Source organism: Cupressus sempervirens, chromosome 3 (assembly GCF_028749045.1).
Source record: "Cupressus sempervirens isolate cs-2001-9-10 chromosome 3, ASM2874904v1, whole genome shotgun sequence".
Classification (NCBI taxonomy): domain Eukaryota; kingdom Viridiplantae; phylum Streptophyta; class Pinopsida; order Cupressales; family Cupressaceae; genus Cupressus; species Cupressus sempervirens.
The window spans coordinates 582,018,219-582,040,548 of NC_143120.1; the positions used below are offsets into that span (position 1 = coordinate 582,018,219).

Here is a 22,330-nt window from a genome sequence, read left to right on the forward strand (position 1 = left end):
TTTCACAACAAACACCATCATACACATGTACACTTGTACTCATAAATTACAAATTCTAGATCAAACATTTAATTTCATCATCTAAATATCACTTACATAGAACAAAATTAATCACATATGCATACATCAATCATCAAATATACATTTATATACTAAAACGTAATCCAACATAATCTAACATGTAAAAGAAATATCTAGAACATGTATATGTGTCTATTAATGATCGAATGTATATAAGCCCATGAACATAAACACATGTCGAACACCATTCTCAAGACCATAATATACATCAATCACGAGAACAAATAACAAAAACACATATCTACACAAATCTCAGAAGATAATATAAAATTATAAATAGTGTGCATGTATACATATGTATCTATATCAAATAAAATATAAATAACATGCATATAAAGTGTCTACCTAATCTATGAATGTCTCTCTAGACAAAACTGTAGATCAAATCATGTATAAAATAACCATATATCATCAGGTGCAGGAGTCTCATCGTAATGTCTCCTTACATCGCAGTCTAAAAAATTGACTATTAGGATGCTCTAAAGGATTTGTTGGACCCTATATATATTAAAGAGAAAGTGATATCAAGATACATAATAATATTAAATTAGATCTCTTAAATTTACAACTTGTGCAATTTATATCTATGTATGCATGTGTACATGTCTAATGAAACATTTAAAACGCACATGTCCACTCCTGATATCATCCAACGAGTCTCGACAACGTACACGACCTGGCATCAAAGATAGAAAAACAAGAGGCATGCCCCCTATAATACATGAGTGTGCAATAAAACAAATTCAAAAATGTATAATTACACATGCACGATATGTACATATACATAAATTATTAGTTTGAAATAATTGAAATTTTAATTAACAAAAAGAATAAGATTTACCTGTGTAAATGTTCGCATCTGATAATACTCAGATTGTCTAGCATTGATCATGTCTGCCAATATATACAGATTTTGTTGGGCCTCATCTAGCTCCATCTCTACATCTACGCTGCCATGACTAGTGACTAGCACACGTCCTAATAATTATGAGCCAAGTGGACTAACTAGATGAGATGACATAGAAGTAGAATCATCTTGTGTCAAGAAGTTCATTCATCCCGTGGTCGACAAGCTAAAGTCAACATCATCAAGGCCCACATCTAAACTCTAAGCATGCCTTATACTAGTTGAAGGGTTTGTAGTATGTATATGTCCCTCTACAGAAAAAGAGCGGTCAGTAGCTGGATCATGATGTGCACTACCACCATGACCACTACCTAAGCAATGAGAGGAATGTGGCTAGGGATGTGACCTAATACTACTCTGGACACAAGATTGAACATCAGATATGGGTATGCCAAGATAGTTTGATATGAATCTATATGAATCTCCTCAACCAGACCAGACATGGTATCTCGTGCCAACACTCCAGTGATGCCTTTTTAAGCTAGCCAGTGAAGGAATGCTTGTTGTATTGTACAAGTCTCTAGAAGATGAAGTAGCAGACGATGATCTAGAACGACAAAGAGACATAAAATACTAGCCAACCTCATCACTCTATATGGATTTTATAGCTATAGAAATCTATCCAACACCCTGAATCAATCCTGCAACTGGGTGCTACGTATGGCCTCATCAATCGAGGGACCTAATATAGGGGAAATGGCAGGTGCTCTCTCTGATAATCAACCTATGTGTCTGTGGTGGATGACCTGGTTGTGTCTATGGTGGATGACCTCGTAGCTTATCAACCATTCCACCATGCCCTATCCTAAATGCCTTGGTAAATCAGTGTAGTTCACTACCCTGCGTAAGCAAACCTCAACATAAATTTGTCATGCAAAATAGAGTATAATTTCATCGTTATTTGGATAACAACATTGAGCAGCAAGGAAGTGTGGGTATATCACTGCATCTGTTTGTGGATCTATAAACTTAAGGGGAGAATACCCCTTCACAAACTTATGTGGAACATAATGAGGGAAACATTCCCTCTTCAAGACATATTTGGGTACTAAGCCATGTGGTTGCTACAATGAAAGACCTAAAGAGGCCTCTCATCTCTTACTATCAAGGACAGTCTGTATAGTTTGTGTTGAATACAGAGCAGCACCATGAATCTCATCTTGAATATATCTCAGGCTACGTAAGATGCTCTGGCATGTACTATATACACTAGAGCATGTGCTACTAGCGAAGGATTCTTGGAGTCTCTGAATCTCCTAGTTAGTGTGACCATAGAGCTCATGAGGTGGGATAGGTTGTTGATCTAAGGGGATAGGTCAATGCTCGGGGGACAGGTTGTTGCTCTGGGGGTATAGGAAGTCATTGATATGGCATGTGTCAATGTATGTAGTATGTGTATGTGTAATTTGAAATAAAAATAAAAATATGACATTTAATAAAATTGAAATTTATCATACAATGACATTTAAGAAACTAGAAATCGTAAACATGAAATTATACATGTACACTACATGCGAAATGACTTCTGCGTACACATATATATGTGAGGTAAACATGAAATGAACATATAATACACATGTATCAAATTCACTTTTAATATATAAGTCCTAAAACATAAATGAACATACTCAGGTATGAAATTTACTTTTGAACATGAAATAAGCATGCATGCATGCCCTAAACATGAAACATGAACATATATATACACGTGTTTTATTTCATAAACTTCAAATTTGAACATGTACATGCATATATTTAAGTCATAAATATGTACATAGTACTCTTAAGTCCCAAACATAAATTGAACATGTACTAATATCATGTGTACATGCACATCATAAAGGGGTGCTAATGTGATGTCTTAAAAAAATAATCTAAGATGATGACTTACTTGGGGAAAATCTAAAATTAAACATATGAAATCTAGGATCTATCTTAAGAGGGTTATCTTTAAGTCAATATATATTGAGTGCGTTTAGCAACTTCATAATTGTTGATTAAGTCAATGTATCATGTGTGTGTGACAACTTCATAATTGTTGATTAAGTCAATATATCATGTGTGTGCGACGTTATAATTGTTGATTAAGTCTACTCTAGATCACATGGGTGGACTAAGACACATAATTAGGTTATATGGAACTAGACCTTAATACGATGACTTAAAAAGAGAGAATCTAATAGGATATATTTGAAGGGACCATAATGGAATAATTGAAGGGGTTTTAATTTAGGATGACTTAAAAAGAGAAAATCTAAAATTAAACATGTATCAAGCTAGATCATAATAAATTAAGGGGTCCTAATATATAAATGTCAAACTTGGGTCCTAGTTTAGGATGTTCATTTAAAGCCTAGAGAGGAGAATCTATAATCTAATGTATTGAATTCTCTATATATGAAAATATAGAAAGTGATCTTAAAATGATGGCTTAAGGGGAGTATATCAAAATCTATATGTATCACATGAATTTCCAAATTACAAACTTGTCATGATCTCTAGTTTATATATGCATACATTTAAAGGGGTCCTAGGGACCTAGGTACATGTTATTTGTTATGGTCTAACACAATGTTTTTAATGGGTTTTAAGTTATGTGCAAGTTGTGATATTGCTATCAGGATTTAACTATGTAGTTTTTGAGTCAAACTCATTGACTCATGTTTCATGAGTAGAGATTCACACATGAATCCATCTCTCATGAGAATAAATGGAACATTTATCTCTCATTAGATCTAGGTGATGCTCACAAAGGTGAACTTCATATTTCTAGGGAACTTTATCTAATTTTGTATTCACTTTGTTAATTCAGAGTTATCATACAAAGATTTTAGTTTAAGTCAAATGTAATTTAGGTGAAGTATTAAAACAAAAATTGTGTACATTAAATTTCAAATTTTCCAATGTATAATTTGAGTCTTGAGTATTAATAAGATATTTTTAATGTTGCATTAAACACACACACATATAATGCATAAATATAATATGTGAATATATTACAAACACATGCATACATATAATAGGTGTACATTAAAAATATTTATATACATGTAATACATTAAAAAAAATGCATTTAAACATTAAAAATTTAAAAGTATGTATATCCACAAAACACACACACACACACGTGAATGTACATAAATACATGCATAACTTTATATATATATACACGTGCATGTATATATGCATATACACACACATATATGTATATATATATACATGTATATGTATGTATATATATATGTGTGTGTATATATACACATCTATGTATATATACACACACACACACACGTATATATATATATATATATATGTATATATATTTATACATGTATATATATATATATACATGTGTATATACATATACATGTCTATATACACACACACATATATATGCATATGTATATGTATATGTATATACATATATGTATATATACACATGTATATGTATGTGTGTATAAACATATGATATGTATATATACATATATATAATATTACATATCACATGTGTGTATGTAAACACATGTATATATACATATATGTGCATATACACATGATATATATACATATATGAATATTCACACATATGTATGTATATATGTATATATACACATGATATGTATATATACATATATATACATATCATATATGTGTATATGCATATATACAAATAAATATATATAATTTAACTAAAAATATTAGAGGGTCAAAAAAAAAAATGCATACCTGTTTCGAAGTTTGATGAGTTAGATCCCTATCATCTTCCCACTTCTGATCGAAACTGTAGATTCCACTGTGGAAAATGACATATGGGGTCAAATGTTGGGTTTTTTTAACTCCACCCAACATTAAATAGTTTCGATTGAAACTCTGTAGGTAAGTTTCGATCAAAACTAATCAGCCTAGGAGCAGAGTTTAACCACCCCGCCAGGGCATTCAAGCTTTGATCTAAACTTTAAAGAAATTTTCGATTGAAACTTTCTATACAATAGTTTCTATCGAAACTAATGAAGTCGAAAATTGGTCCCTACGCTTTTTTAGAAGAATTCCTTCGTCCAAAAAAGTGTGACCCACTATTGTGGGTTCACCTCACACAAAATGATGGATAAACAATCTCGGTCAATAATACAAAAAAATTCAAGAACCATACTAGAAGAGTACAGAGATATTTCAAAGAAAGGATGGGTTTGGTGGATCTTCAATTTCTGTAAATTCTAAGAAATGGTAAAATAATTAGATATGCATAAAACATTAGTTTTTACACTTAATAAGTCTATGTCTTAAAAGGAGGCTATGAGCATCTTGTAGTGTGAATCAATAAGATGTGAGAAAGCACATCATTCTAATTACTAATATTTTTATCGCAAGGAAAAATATAATCTTAGAATGGAGAATTGCCTTAGACCATTGTTCTAGGTAACAATCCACAGTACATATATCTTATTTTTACTGAGAATGAACTGAATAGTATATGAAATGGAACATATTTTGTGTAAATTTCTTTATTTAAGTATAAAACTAATTTTTCTGTAATTTTTTTAATTTAAGTATAACTAACATTGTAGACCATAGAAATTTGATGATTGTAAGTAATGATAGTTAAGACACGGTAATATCGACAGATAATTGAGCATTTTAAATCCATACTATGAGAAAATAATTACATGCTCAGCCAAGACATGATCTTTTTCTTCTACTTGTGGAATAACAACGGATCTGCCAATTGGGCAGGTAGTTTGATGATAATCTATCCACTTATCCAAACATGGCCTCATGAACTGTGGTGAATTGCACAATAACTCTCTACAAATACTAAAATATTGTCACACGTAATTGAAGGAAACATGGGAGCAGCAGAAAGTAGAAATAATTGAAGGAAAAAATGAGAACTATATAAATCAGACTATAATATTACATCTTATGATTATTGAGGTTCAACTCTAACATTCAGAAACACCATTAATCAGCAGCGTTTAACATTTCACTTTCCCTTACAGCACAGAGCTGGACTCTGTGGAGAGAATGATTAGCAAAATATACTCAGCAATATATAGAAAACTTGTCAACTATGGAAGAGTATAACATAATATAAAATTATTTGCCATATTGTGCAGACAGTGTGAGAACATTCTAGATGGGACAGTGACAGGTTGAAGAATATGTTCAAAACTTAAGCAAGATCTTCCTACAAGACTTGTTATTAATGCTCGAGATGTGTTTACATTGCAAAGAATATGAGCAGGGATAGTTGGGAAGAGCATTTAATTGAAGAAGAGAAATAGTCACTTGGAACACAAAATCGATTGCCGAATTATGTTGTAAACACTAAGACCTCAATGCCAAACTTGGTAAATATTGAAACAAAGATGGCTAACAATATGTAAAATCCTAAAACATCGATTTCTAATACAAAAAGCAAGTTAAATAGAGAAACCAGAGATGAATGAGTAGAGAGAATCTTGGAGGAGAAAGGGGAGGAATTGTAGCCTCAAGATTTTGAAATGATTGGAGAATAGGAAGTCAAAGAATAAGATTGTTTTTCATCCATTGTGCATTGAAGCAAGTTCAAGATGGCAGAGAATAAAATGTTGAAGCCATTTCTTTATGGTAATATAGAAATAGAAACCCATATCCCCAATGTTGATAAAACATGGAAAAGCCACACAGGTAGATTGCGGAGAGTCCTAGAATTACACGTTGTGGTGCATTGCCACCAGTTGCCATGACTCACTGTGATGTTCTTTTTTCTGTAGATTTTTGGATAAAGAAAATGAAAAGACCACTAGGAAAAATAGGAGCATCCAATGAAAATCTCTAAAGCAACACATCTGCTCCTGCATAAGAAATGCATTATGGAACTGCGACGATTCATGAATACAAGGGAAGCCCTTTCACTGTGTATATCATTCAAATATGAAGAGCTATAGGGATTTTTTATGATTGCAAATTGCATACATAGAGTTGCCTATCTATTTATTTATAATCAGTTCCTGTGGCATCTAACAATCGTAGAAGCTTAAAAATATGAATGGGGTTGCACTCAACTTGTGTCATATTCTTTGCAGGGATGTTCTCCTTATGAAGATGAAAAAGAACATATTTTGTATCTCTGTAAAGGAGAAATGAAAAAGGGCGCAATAGAGTAGCAGGAATTTTAGTTGAAGCCAATACCATTAGCAAGAGAGTCTGAATGGGTGGTAAATGAGAATAAACCCTCACGAACAAGTAGATGAGTCACACTAGATAAATGAATCACCAGTCAGCGAATTTGAAGATGGATGAAAGAAGGCAAAGAAAGAGAGCCCTTAAGATTTCTTCACACACTACTAGAAGTAGACCGGTTTGTTAAGTATGGTACTTACATGGTTAATTCACCCCCATTAAAAAATAAACACAGGTTTCTCAAACTATCCGAACTAGATATATTCCATAAACTTCCTCATCTTTTGCTTTAGACACTATTCATTGATCTTCCATTGGCTAGGAGTCGTACAAGAGAACACAAAATCAATACAAGCTATAATTTTTCTAAGCAAAAAATTACAAGGAGATGATCAGTTTTGGGCGAGGGAAATCAAAATAAGATAATGGGTATGGAGCAGTCTAGGAAGAGTGTAAATATTTTAAACATGTGCATGCCCTCTTTGATCAAGCTGCTATTTGCACTCACGTAAAAGAATGCAAATCAACAACCCTATAATCCTTTAAAGCACCATTACTGAGAAAATGGCTACGGTATAGTCAGAATAGTCGCAGAACAAAACCAAATGTCATAGAATATATATGTCAACAAGAACTGTGTACAGAGGACAGAGAATGCTCCATTTTAGGAGCAGGAAAAACAAGTTTTATTACAGCGTATATGTCTCTATATATTTCAATACATATAAAATAAAGTACCATTAAAGGAGAAAGTTAAAGTGCCTACCTGATGATGTACAGCTGAAAGGAAGAGGAATTCTGTGCACTGCGAAAGAGAAGTCATCTGTCACAATAAAGCAACCCCATGAACAACACCCACTTCAAGCAAACAGGTAAAGACCACAAAAATAAGGAGACAAGTTGATACAGCATGAAAGAGACACCGTACTATGGCTATCCAGAGGACAAGTGGAATGCAGATTTTTTTTTTGATTGAATTTTTATGCCAAACAAAAATAAAAGACTAGAGGGAAAATGCACTCAGACCAATAGAAATGCAAGGAAATGTGAAGGAAAATTAACGATAAATCAAAATGAACAAAGGAGGTGTAATATGTGATGGAGCTCAAAAATTTGGGTCTCCATTCTTGATTATACAAAGAAACACATCCAATTATTGTGGAATTGTCCACTTAATTTAATTTCAATCAACACATACAGGATGTAGTAAGCAATGATGGAAGCATTTTGATTGCTTTATGGGCCTCTAGAATCTGTTATAAAGCAAGGATTGTTAAAATTGAAACAGGGTGAGATCTGCAGCTATATATATATATATATATATATACACACACTGCCAGAGGATGCTATCACTGTTACTATCACTGTTACTACCATGGACAGTAGAAGTATTGGAGATGGTCTATGGTTGACTCATTGTGCACTGCAAGTAAAATGGCACATAAGGCTTTGAAGGTTCAAACTTGTATTGTATTATCAGAAGTTGAGACTGCAATTCATGGGGATCATTGAGGTGAATTTGGACAGGCCTGCAGACATGAATATAGATAAAACTGAGAATTGCCATGAATGTTTCATAGAGTAAATGTTTTTACTTAGTTGAGCCATGGTGGTAGTGCCCTGTTACTCAAATTGGGTTATTGTTATGAATGCGCTTAATGTAGTCATGGATTTGAGGTTTTTCAGGGATAAGGAGACACTCTACAGCTATGGAAATCCAGATTACTAACAAAACCCAAAACGTTAATGAAATATCAAATGGTGTAAGTTTCATAGCAGATCCGACAATGAAGCTCTGTGATTTCTTAATGCCAGGACACATATGTCAAATGGTGAGATGTGTTTTAAATAGTGGGATCTGTACAGCAAATGAAACCAAGCAAAGAGACAGTGATGGTATACTGAAAGCCACCAAGACAAAGGCATCTTAGATTTCAACGATATCGTGCAGCAATAAAATTCTATGGAGAAGCACGTGAATATCATTCGTGGAGAAGTTAAATGCTGTGAGCAATTAAAAAGAATGAGCCTGTACGGCCATGGAGCACACGATGATGTGTCCTCATACCATGTTGATTAGATTGGAAGCCGCAGATGTAAGAAGATATGCTACACTACACCCAGTCTGGTCCCCTAATTTAGCGATCATCATATACAGACGCCCTGGATATGGATGCACGAATGATAATAGCTTCACCTATTATGGGATTGATCATTTGTTTAGAAATCCCGATACATAAGTCGAAGTATGTGAATGTTGAATCAGGATTGCTAGCAAGGAATTCTCAGAAATTATCATGTTTTAATTGTGCCCGGCCAATGAATCTTAGACAAACTTATGACAGTCATACGCCAAAACGTGAACAAACTTCAACCAATGGAATCGTTGCTTGCAAGAATAATTCACCCGGAACTATATTACTTGTATAGTATCGTTGAAATATTAATTTCAACTACAAAACCCATATGCCAACAAAAAAATAAAAGGCATAAGATGTCCTTCAATAATATTAAGTGATTAAACTTACTAAAGGTCTTTTATTAAGGATATCAAACATCAATTATTTTAAATGTAAAAAGGATTTAAATGAAGAGGTGTGATTGTAATTGAATTGAAAATATTATTTTTAAAGGGGAGGTACCCCTTCATATTTAAAAGTCATGTCTCTTTATATCTAAGATATAAATAAGGGACAACTTATTTGTAACAAATGATATTCCCACATTCACATCCATATTCTCAAGAGAAAGCATCTTATTATTGTATGGAGGGATAAGAAGCAACATTATGACTTTGTAATATAAATTCTATTATTTTATTTTTATAATAAAATAAAATGTTCTTTGTTTATTTTAAAGGCACGGAGATTTAAACTGCAGACGAATCGTCTTTTGTAATAATTTTTTGGAATTCTAGATACAAATTAAATATCAGATAGGTAGACACGATCATTTAGCATCTTGAATGTGATCATCATAGATATAGTGAAATATCGAATTGTGTCTGTATCTGTGTCCAATTTGTCTCCCAGCCAGAGAAGTTAAAATTCAATTTGGACTCATTTAAGATTGCATAATATTTGGTCTGTCGCATCTTGATTATTTAATTGTTGGCAATATAAGTGCATAAGAACTTTATGAAGTTGTACGTGAAAATTCACTGAAGTTGACTCTATTGCCCGAATGAGCAGAGGCACTGGTCTTTTTATTATTGAAGTCAAAAAATCTATAACTTCCTTCCTACAAGCATCAAATCCATTATTAACATACCTTATACAAAACATTGAAACACTCGACATCCAGTTTTCATTTTAATTGAGTTTGAGGACCTTGCTAGTCGGAGAACTCCTAAGTTTAATTTTGCTTTAGAAAACCTCTAAACTAGGTGATCAAGTTCGAGGAGAAGGTCTACCCGCCTAGGTGTAGCGGACCCTGAAGTGCGGAGAAATCAAGAAGTATTCCCGTTCGTTGGCCAGAACTGATTGAGAAGTCCTATCAAAAAAGTGGCAAGCTCTTGGATTTCCAATCTACGGTATTGCGAACCAACAATTTGATGGGATTGTTTTAACATTTTCTCAACTCCCAAGATACTTATTTATATAGAAGTTATGTGAAACCATTAGTTCCCGCCTATGGCAAAAGGGACTAACAATTAATATTTTAATGCCAAAAATGTAAAAGACTTCAAGAACAATAAAATAGACTTCAAACAAAATGAAAGAGTTAAAATGAATAGTAACCTTATATATAAGGTAATGCATGGACTAAATGATTGTAACAATTCTCAAAACATAACATCCACATTCATATTTTGTACATTGTATTAAGTAAAAAAATTGATGAATTTCCACTGTACCTACCAATTTTTCACCTAAGTTGATAGAGCAACATACCTATTGGAGAATCCGATCAATTTCTCTAAGTATTATCTAACTTGATACATTCAATCAAGCGGGGAAAGTATATATTGACTATTTTTGTTTCTATGGCCTCAATTTCCCTTGTCTTTTCTTATGGCCCATTGTAATACTTTTTTGAAAGTCTAACTATTTAATACTCCTATTGAGCAACAATAGACCCAATAAAATCATGTGTGGATGAATCATTTCCTTATAATAATCAAAGGGAAAATGTACTTCCTATCAAGCATGAATACAAGCCTGGTAAAAAGAATAAATTAAGATTCCATTTCAAATGCCACTAGTACTTTGGGGGTGAAGTGAACAAAATGCTTCGTACAAACACAAACAAATTAGATAAAAAAGGAGATTAAAATTTCTAGGCTATGGTCGCTACATTGAGATCCTCGCTCTATATTTGAGCTAGTCGAGGTTAATTTCTCAGGGTTTTCTCAAATAACAGTTTTACTCTGCCTTTTTTGCAAGATACCACATTTAATCATCTAGACACAAATTGATCATATGGATAACTATGTTCAAGATGTTTAGAAAATGTTTTATCCCACCTTCCACATTGCAAAATAAGGACAAAGCTTAATATTTCCACATTCTAGCACAATTTTTATTAGTACTGGATTTCTTGCCCTAGTGGAAAAAGATTTGATCAAAGGTAAAAATAGGAAAAGAAAGAGTTTAGCAGTGTCATTAGGATAGATCAAACTTATGTTCCATCTTCACAAACTTTTTGTATGTTCAGATACTCACAATATAGTGAATTGGTTGTTTGGACTTATAGATAAGAAATTTTCACAATATAGTGAATTTCTTGTTTAACCTCCTCTTTCTAAAACTTTACCTTTAAGTCCACCTAGATTAGGTGTTTTTTAATGTAAAGTGATAAAAAAATTTAAGATATTTTCAATTAAATAATAATAAACTCAAAAGAGTGCAGCGTGCTCTGGGGTTGTTTGCAGTCCACATTGGCTTTGTGAACTGCCCTATTTTAAGTAGTTTTTACCTGCATGTCCAACTAACTATTCCAATGGAAGAAGATAATAAAATTATTCAAGTGAAGAATGGGGAAAAAAGTTCAGATCGTTCAGTCCATTCGGTTGATGAATATACTCAGGATGGCTTAGTCCATTCAATTGATGAATATACTCAGATGGCTCTATGGATCTTCGTGAGTGCCCAAGACTAAAAAAAAAGAAACAAGAAAGTTTGCCTATTTATTTAGGGCAATGAAATGTGTGAAATATGGCATGCCATTGGATCAATGCAAATATGGTGAATTGTTTAATAAAGGGTTTCCATCAGGACAACTCTATTATAGCCAAAACTATCAATAATTGGGAATTTTCTTGCTGATTCATATTTGGCATCATAGAAGACCATTTCCATTTTATCTACCATCTATTTCATTGGAATGGTGTCTTTGACTCTATCTACATTTGTGCCTACCCTAAATCATCCCTTTATTAATTCAAAGGTTGACTGCCATGTATCAAATTCACAAACTGGTGTTTTCTTCTTGCACTTTACGTCAATGCATTAGGAATAGTGAAGTTCACTGAAAGTGCAAAGTGAAAGAACAGAACAATGAGAAAGAAGAAAAACACAAACACACAAATTTATTGTGGTTCACCACAAATTGTGGCTACGTCCACACTACAGGGAAGATCTCTTATTAATATTAAAGTCTGGTCTTTACATCACAACTGTAGCTTCAACTCTTCGAATACAATAATAAATAATTAGAATAAGCCCCCAATAACAAATATATAGAGAGACTCGAAAGAATTGAAAAGTCAATACAAGTTTGAGGGAAACAATAATAAAAGAAGAAAATAAATGGAAGACCATTAGGCTTCACATATACACCCAAAAGGCCCTTACTTGAAGTCCAACTACTATAATGTATGAGACTCCCCTGAATACTGTTATTTCTTTACAATGCTAAGAGAAGCTCAGCAAAACTTAAACTTCTCTCGTGGAACAACTTTTGTAAGTGCATTAGCTAGATTCTCCTTGGTGTTAATATTCATGACTTGAATTTTTCCCTCCTCAAGTGTGCTTCGAATGAAATGATAATAACTTCAATATGCTTAGTTTTGCTATGAAACACTACATTTTTGGCTAATTCAATGGCACTTTTACTATCACAATATAAGGTTGATCCTTGTTGAGGACAATCAAAATCACCACACAAACGTTGCAACCAAATCAACTCTTTTGCTCCTTCAGTGAGAGCAATGTATCCAGCCTCAGTAGTAGAAAGTGAGACCACTTGTTGCAACTTCAATGCCTAACTGATCATTGCTCCAACAAAAGTAAAAACATAACTAGTAGCAGATCTTCTATTATCTAAATTTTCAGCCATATCCGAATCAGTATAACCTCTAAGTGAGGTATCTTTGCCACCAAAAACAAATACAAAATCAAAAGTGCCCTTAAGATCCACTTAATCACCCCCCAATGTTGTTTACCTAGATTGCTCATAAATCTACTGGCAACCCCCACTACTTGGGCGATATCTAAACGAGTACAAACCATTGCATACATAAGACTACCCACTACTGAAGAATATGGGATGTTCTTCATGTAGTTTTGTTCTTCTTGTGTCTTAAGACACATGGCTGAAGATAATCACAAATTATCAGCAAGAGGAGTGTTGACCGGTTTTTCATGCACCATGCCAAATCTTTCTAATACCTTGAGAACATAGTGTTCTTGAGAAAGCTTTATTTCCTTCTTGTGTCTATTGCAGATAATGTTCATGCCAAGTATCTGTCTCACTGCCCCTAAGTCCTTCATAGAAAACCTTTGTGATAACTTCTCTTTCAATTCTAAAATCAGCTTCATAGATGAACTAATAACAAGCATGTCATCAACATAGAGCAATAAAATATCAAAGGAACCATTAGGTAACTTCTTTTAGTAGACACACAGATCAAATTCACACTAAATAAAGTTATTTTCGGTCATGAATCAATCAAAATTGAGGTACCATTGCCTCAGAGCTTGCTTGAGACCATAAAAACTCTTCTTCAATTTGCAATATAAGTTTTCCTTGCCATGTTTAATGAATCCCTCGAGCTACATCATGTAGATTTCTTCATTCAAGTCACCATGGAGGAATGTCATTTTGACATCTAGCTATTCATGTTCAAGATCATGAACAACTAAACCAAGAATGACCAAGATTGTAGTCATCTTGACTATAGGTGAGAAGATTCTATTGAAATCTATACCTTTTTGCTGATCGAAACCTATAACAACCAGCCTGGCTTTGTAATGCTTTTGACTTTTGCCTTCATCTTTCAACCAATAAATCCATCAAATTTTGAGTGCTTTCTGATTTGGTGGCAAAAGAACCAAATCCCAAGTTTTATTTTGCAATAGAGAATCCATCTCTTCCTACATCGCTACCTCCCATTTGTGAGAATCTGATGCTTTGCAAGCTTTTTCAAAGATTGTTGGTTCAAATTGGTCTTAAAGCAATAGTTTTGGCTCTGCTTCTTCATAATACAAGCGTTCATAGTCAAAGAATATAGCAAGAAGCCTTCTCTATCTTGTGGATTTTCTAAGTCCCTAAATATTATCCCCATTTTGTATATCTAGATTTATGTTGTTATCAGCATGTCCACTATTGGTATTTGCCTGAAAATTTATTTTTTGTAATTCATAAGGACTACCCCTTGGCAAAATGTGAATGTTAATTGTATTCCTATTTCTAATATCCATGTGAGAGTTTTGTAAATTTGAATTGAACTCTCTGTTTCCATTACCAAAATTCATTTGGCTATGCGTGACCACATCATGTTCTTGTACATGTTGAACAATGTTATCCCACCAAAGACACTCCCTCTACGATTTCTAGTATATAAATCAAGTTGCTTGTATTGATTACCGGGCTCTGCTATTTGATCCATGTCTTGGTTGCCCTTGGTGTATGAATTGATATGACCAAGCTAAGTGTGGTCAACGTTGTCAAATGTGTGCCTTGTATTATGCACTAAACCTAAGAGAAAAGTGTGAGAAGGAGATTTCGAGTTATGCAACTCACCTACGGGTCTGTTGGTATTGACAACAATATCACCCAATTTATGCCTAATTAGAGTTGTGTGGCAATAATGAACCTGCGACTGAGTATTAGAAGGACCTTGATTAAAGAGACCACAGTGTATGGAGCTGATACCATGGCATTCACCCTTGTCTCTATGTGAATCACATGAATTTGAATCACTATTTTGAGCACGCTGTGAATTGTGCGAGGAGTTTGGCATCCTATCTCCAAATGACACTGCTCTAATGTCTTGTCTGATGGTGTTGGGGTATTCAATACCATTTTGATCTCCTGTGTTTGAGTCTATAGAGAGGGACGGGTTGGAGAAGTTACCTTCCATAGGAGTATGAATATCCATATTATTATAGTTGCAAGCATGCTCTTCACCATGTGTAACAACTTGCCGAATGTGATTGGCAATTTGCATACTGTCATGCGTAGTTTCAAAAATCTATGTGCCTCCATACTAAAATAGAGAGTTATTATTTGTGCTCTTATTTAAATTTGAGATTGCAGTTTCATGACTATGATTACCTAATTCATCAATACTATGTTCACCATTAGTATTGGAGTAACTCCACATGCTGGTAGATGAAGATGGAGGAGTTGGTGCTAAGACAGAAGTAGGTGAAAGAATATTTGGAGAAGTATTGTTCTGAATTCTAATAGCATTAATATTGTTATTGTCAAAAATAGAGAAAGGGGCATATTCACATACTAGTTTTTCTTCCATATTAAAGGCTGGAAATACCTTTTCATTAAAGACTACATCTCTACTCCGGTTTATCTTCTTTTCAATCAAATCCCAAATTCTGAAACTGAATTGATCTTCTCCATAACCCATGAAGATCCCTCTTTTTTATTTTGGATCAAGCTTTTTTCTTTTCTCCTTCAAAACATGTGCATAAGCTTCCCACCCAAACACATGGATGTGAGAATATGAGATTCTCTTTCCAACCACTCTTCCTCTAGTATGCCAAAGTCCAACTGAGATGATGGACTTCAATTGATCAAATAGACTGTTGTGTTTCAAGCCTCTGCCCAAACCAGCATTAGAGAGCATACATTGAGCTCTCTCAAGGATTGTTCCATTCATCCTCTCCGTTGCTCCATTTTCTTGTGGGGTGAAAGGAACAATCTTGATTCTACGAATGCCATTATCCGCACAAAATGAATCAAATTCCAATGAGCAAAACTCTTAGCCATTATTTGTTTGCAAGCACTTTATTTTGTGGTCAATCTGATTCTCAACTAAAGCCTTAAAAACTTTAAACTTGCTGAAAACATCAGATTTCTTATGCAACATGTAAATCCATACCTTTCTTGTGCAATCATCAAGGAAAGTGAGAAAGTAGTTTGCTCCTCCAATGGATCTTTCCTCAGTGAGTCAAAACACATCGGAATAGACTAGTGCCAAAGGAGTGACTTTCTTTCATGTCCGGCCCTCAAGAAGCTGACCTGCTTCTATTTTCCATAGAGACAATGTTGACAAAATTGTAAGTCAACTAATTTCAGACCTAGTAATTGCTCCCTTTTATGCATAATAGCAAGGCCGTTTTTACTCATGTGGTTGAGCCTTTGATGCCACAATTCTGAATTACTATCTTCAACTGTCATGGCAGCCCCACTTCACCGATATTTTATACAATATATAAACTCCCAATCTTGTCTCCTTTTGCAACTAACATGGATCCTTTTGTGACTTTCCATGAATTGGTTAGAGAAGTGAGAAAACCTTGTGCATATAGCTGACTTATGGAAATCAAATTTCTCTTTAGTTGTGGAACATGACTCACATCTTTTAATAGCCATTTAACACCTCCTTTCAAGGATAATAAAATATCTCCTTTGCCTACTATTTCACATCATATTATCACCTAAATATTCTTCACCGAACTTACCCTATTGATAATTCGAGAAGTATTCCGCACATGGAGAGGCATGAAATGACATGCCAGTATCCAAAATCCATGAGGTTGAAGTAGTCTCGATTATAGATAAAATCAATACACCATCATCTTTGTCATAGACTATGTTGGCTTCACTTTCTTGCCCTCATTCTTGTGCTCTTTTATAACCTCTACAATCTTTCTTCATGTGGCCATTTTTGCCACAAAACCACCAGTCTCCTTCTTTCATTTCCTTTGACTTCAAGCGCCTAGCTGATTTTGATCTTCTATGATGGTTGTTTCTTCCCCTATTTTGGCTTCTTCCTCTAGTTTCAACACTGACCGCAGTCAAGGCTTCACCGGATGAGGATTCCTTGTTGCTTCTTTGCATATCCTCACTAAGTAGAGTGCCACTACTTCATCATAGACTAGCTTGCTCTTTCAGGAGATTGAAGTACTAACTGATATAACTACAGGATCCCAATTGTCAAGTAAGGAACACAACAAGATGATAGCTTTAGATTCGTCATCTTGAGTCGTGCCAACCGAGGTTGCTTGACATAATAAAGTGTTCAAATCATTTATATGATTTGACATCGCAGTCCCTTCCTTCATTTTCAGCTTGTAGAGCTTCTTCATAATGAATATCTTATTTGCAACCAATGTCATTTTGTACATACTTTGAAGTTTATCCCAAACTTCCTTGGTGGTTGATTTGTTCGATACATTGAACAAAATATTCTATGATAATGAAAGAAAGATTGTCACCATCGCCTTCTCATCAGTCTTTTCCCTGTCTTCATCCTTCTTAAGAAAAAAACATGCTATAAAATATATTTTCTTAAAGGACTTTTCAACATAATGGATTATTGTTTCTCTAAGCCCATTAAATCTTTCTTAAATATTCATCAACTTTTCATGTTGAAGTTTCCAGTGCTGCTTAATTATTAGATTAGACTTTAGTACATTGATAAAAATACACTAATAATAGTAAGATATACAAATGATCGGCAAATATGATTGTAAATATAATTTGATCAATGTATGTAATAAGAATAATTAGATTTCTACAATCCACGAAATAAATTTCTATTATTTATGGATTTGATTGTTTAACTTTTTATTTAATTAAAATCAAATCTAGAAATAACAACATTGTATGTAATACTTTCACATTAGTATTTTTATTTGCTTTAGAAATGACTATTATATCCATACATTGACTCAATAATGATAAAAGACAATAGGGATAATAGCTCACTCATATATAATTACTTTTCCTTATTTTTTCATGGGTTATACCTTAAGTAGTAATTATTCACTCTGAAATTTGCAGAGGGATTGTACTAGATATAATAGATATAATCTAAGTTACAGATTTGGCCTCCTATAGGCTGGATGTGGAAGCAGATAGGGATAGGTGCTAGAGGCGGATGGCTACACTAGTGCTTGTGAGTGGCATTCAGGTGGCACCCACAAGGCACCCAAGAGAATCCACTAGCTTCCTTGCCTAGAAAAGAAAGACAGACATTTTTAAATATTTTTTCACATGTGGCATAGTTTTATTAGGCTTAAATCATGAGTAAAATGAGTATGTAACGAAAGATAAGAGCGATACGATAGATTTGAACATCAATGAGACATTGCTGCCTCAGAGAAACTCTTTGTGGGTGAAAACTTCAACCAAATAAGACTATATGTTGAGTGCTTAAAATGGCTTACAAAACTGATTCCACAGCTCCTTTTGAATTGCAATAGGTTTCTTTGCAAGGGTTTCTTTTGGCCTACTGTCTAGTTGAGCTTATATGGAAACGCATTTTGCAAATCTTTCCAAGTTTGAGAGCATTTTTAACTTGTCATTTTTGTGACAAATAGTTATAGGAAATTCTCTCTTCAAATTGTAGGGCTGATTTTTTTTTTTAAAATTAATCTATGCCTAAAAACTGAAACATGTAAACAAATTGCAGATTATGTAACTTGTACAAATAACTATGTAGGGGTTTTGCATTTAAATAAAATACTTGAAAGTAATAATGTAGATCATCTTTTGATCTTGAAGGTAAGAATACAAGACTGAAATTTCTTATCTCATCTCTTTGCATATATATATATATATATATATATATATATATATATATATATATATCTGCTTTGGAATCCGCATCAAAATCGGTAAACTTAGGATATAATCAATAAGAAGTGAGTTTCAAGTACTTCACATATCCTTTTAATACCTTTTCTTACTTAGATCCCACTTGGATTGTAAAAATTCATTTTCCTCCAATTTCAATAGTGTCATGTATATCAAATAGGATATAACTTTTAATTATCCAAAAAACATATTCACCTCAACTACTAGCATTAGATGTCATGCGTCATGTTTAATAGTGGACTTATTGTTACATCCCAAATTTTGAGCTAGTTTTAAATTTTCTCATAGCCATTGGATTTAAAAGATTTTTCTTTCATGATCATGTGAAATAGGTAGTTATTTATATTCATTGTATTAACTGTTAATGAAGATGGTCGTTAACCATTATTGTTATATGATGTTTAGCAATTGCTTGATTTTGGAATTATGGTTAATAATTTAAAGTCTTTTAAATGTTTGAATGAAAATTATTATGGAACTATTATTATGGTGGAAGTGTTTCATGGGTGATTGCAGGAGAAGATGAAGGGGGGAAGCATTGCTAAATGGGATCAATAGAATGGGATACTTGCTTAGTCTAGTCAACAGGATTGACAGGTATGACCTTAAACTTCTTTGGTAAGGACCTAACGACTTGAACCCAAGATACATTTGTAGGACCTGCATGAGCTATTAAATAAATAATTCTAGAAACATAAAATAATTTAATTAAAATATAACACGTACCTCAAAGGATTTTAAATGATTTTTCACCATGTTATTATAATATATATCTATGTGCATACACATAGATATAAAAATGAAGTGACACCATCATATTATTCTCTTATAATAAAATGATGCCACCTTACCAATATATTTACATGTACGTATACAAATATGAACCATAATAATTTTTAAATTATAACCTTCAAATTTTTCCCATCCTTTTTATTTTTCTTTCTTGTTTGAAATCAATTTAACACTTGTCGTTTTTAATTGCCAAGATAATTCTTATGTTACAAAAGCCAAGGAGTCACGTCTTTTCCTTTTTAATGGAGTCGTGAGTGAGAAACAAAGACATCTCTTTTATTTTTGAAACTCCCGACTTCTATTTCCCAAGTATCCATCCTTGATATTATTTCCAGACACCCGACTTCTATCATACAAGCATCCAACTTCCATCCATTCCATAGAATCCCTACATTACCATCTGATATACCTCCATTCAATTTAGCATTGCCAATCTCTTTTCTGATCAAATACTATATACCTTTTCGACTGAGAAACGTGAATGAAAATCACCTTGTGGGTTTCGCCTGAAGATCGTTCAGGAAGAGAATTGAATAATTAGCACTTGGTAGGGCTCCAAACCTTTCCAAAAATATATCAAGTTAAGTGGTCGATCAACCTCAAGAAATTTATGAATTTATTTATCAACCACTCCTGTAAACCGAACTTCTTAGCAGTAGGCAATGGTAATATATCCATCATGTTTAAGTATCGTTATATGAATCACTTAAGGAGTTGTTATCGATTGACAATAATAATAAAGTATCCATGACATAGAATCATATTTCTTATGCCTTTGATAATCAAAACCAAATGTTATTTGCTACAAGATTTAAAGAACATGCTCTTCTAAATCACAAATTGTGATAAGCTGGAAAATATATATAATTCATGATTCAGTTGAGAATCGTCAATCAGAGTTGATTGCTCTAAGAATCTGAGCACCTAGGACTCACTGGCTGAATAGCCATGAAAAGGTGAGGAGGTGAGATGGTATCTGCAAAGACATGAAAAAGTCTAAGCTTTGATACAATAAAACTAAATACATTTACTTAATAGCTCATGCACGTCCTTATTAATGTTTTCCTATTGTCAAGTCAAGTGGTGGTGATCGGGTCATTGAACCCATTAGAAAAACTTGGCCAAGGTAGTTTAAAGGCATATTTTTCATCTTTTGATCACTTTTGATATCAATGGTACCAGTTATGTAGACATGTCCGTCCATAACTATGCGGACATTCTAAACACCAGAATGATCAAGTAGCTGGACTAAGAGTATCCTAAGCCCAATCCTCGGATAGGAAGGGTCTTTCTAAATCAATAGATTGGGTGGAGATAAATATGGTCCAAGGTTGGGAGGTTAAGCCTAAGTCAATGCTTCTCCTCTTATCGGAAGTTAAGGCTTGGACAACTAGCTAAAGACTCATCAGATGATACTCATATATTTTTTTTCTTCTTCCATGATAAGCATTTTACTTTACTTGCATATAGAAAAGATAGTTGATCATTAATCTAGTTATTTCAGTTGATCATTGATTCTGTTATTTTCAGTTAATCATTAATCTAGTTATTTCAGTTGATCATTAATATAGTTATTTTCAGTTAATCATTAATCTAGATATTTCGGATGATCATGGATACAATTATTTATAGTTAATCATTAAACTAATTATTTTCAGACGATCATTGATATGGTTATTTCAATTGAACATGGTTATTTCAGTTATTTGCTAATAGTTAAAACAATTAATGTCATATAAAAAGGATTTCAGTTATCTATTCAATGAATGTTGGAAAATCTCTCTATAAACTATCTTTGTTTTTGTTATAAAAAACCATTTGTTACATATGGTATCAAAGTGTTGGATTCAACAGTAAACCTAGGGCACACTACCTTCCATGTAAACCTGAAAATTTTTTAAAATAATTGTACAAAATGCAAGTACATAAAACACCCTGCAAGAAGGCTCCACATCCCATCTTCTCATATTTAATTAAAAACATGTCAAAACTCGACTACACTTGCTGCTCCATGCCCCAAGACAATGAAACCCTGAACTAGGCCTTGCAACGAATGAAGAAAGAAAGAGTCAAGTGGACTCCTACTAGTAAAGCAACATATAGGAATAAACTAATTCAAAATTGGAACACTCATCAGGGCAACTCTCTTCTGCATTTCCACAAATCCTGGATGGTGCGAGATATGTACAAATCTGAATGAGAATTGAATGCTGAAGAGAAAAATTAGATTCCATAATGTTTTGTAAATAAGGCTGCCATGAATAAAGCAGCAAAGTATTTAAGTTAATTAAATGAATTGGTTTATTAATGTGATATATGCACTCGCAAAACTCTTTTAACTCTTGTAGGTACACTTTATAATATATTTACAATAAATTGACA

General features: G+C 33.4%; 1 long non-coding RNA gene across 1 annotated transcript in view; it reads right to left on the reverse strand.

Annotated features, from left to right (window-relative positions):
• Nucleotides 1-323: 323 nt before the first annotated feature.
• LOC149567758 (uncharacterized) overlaps nt 324-22,330 on the reverse strand; it is a 52,442-nt gene continuing 30,435 nt past the window's right edge. Inside the window, exon 2 of the long non-coding RNA XR_016362478.1 lies at nt 324-757. This is a non-coding gene — a long non-coding RNA (uncharacterized LOC149567758). The remainder of the gene's footprint in view (nt 758-22,330) is intronic.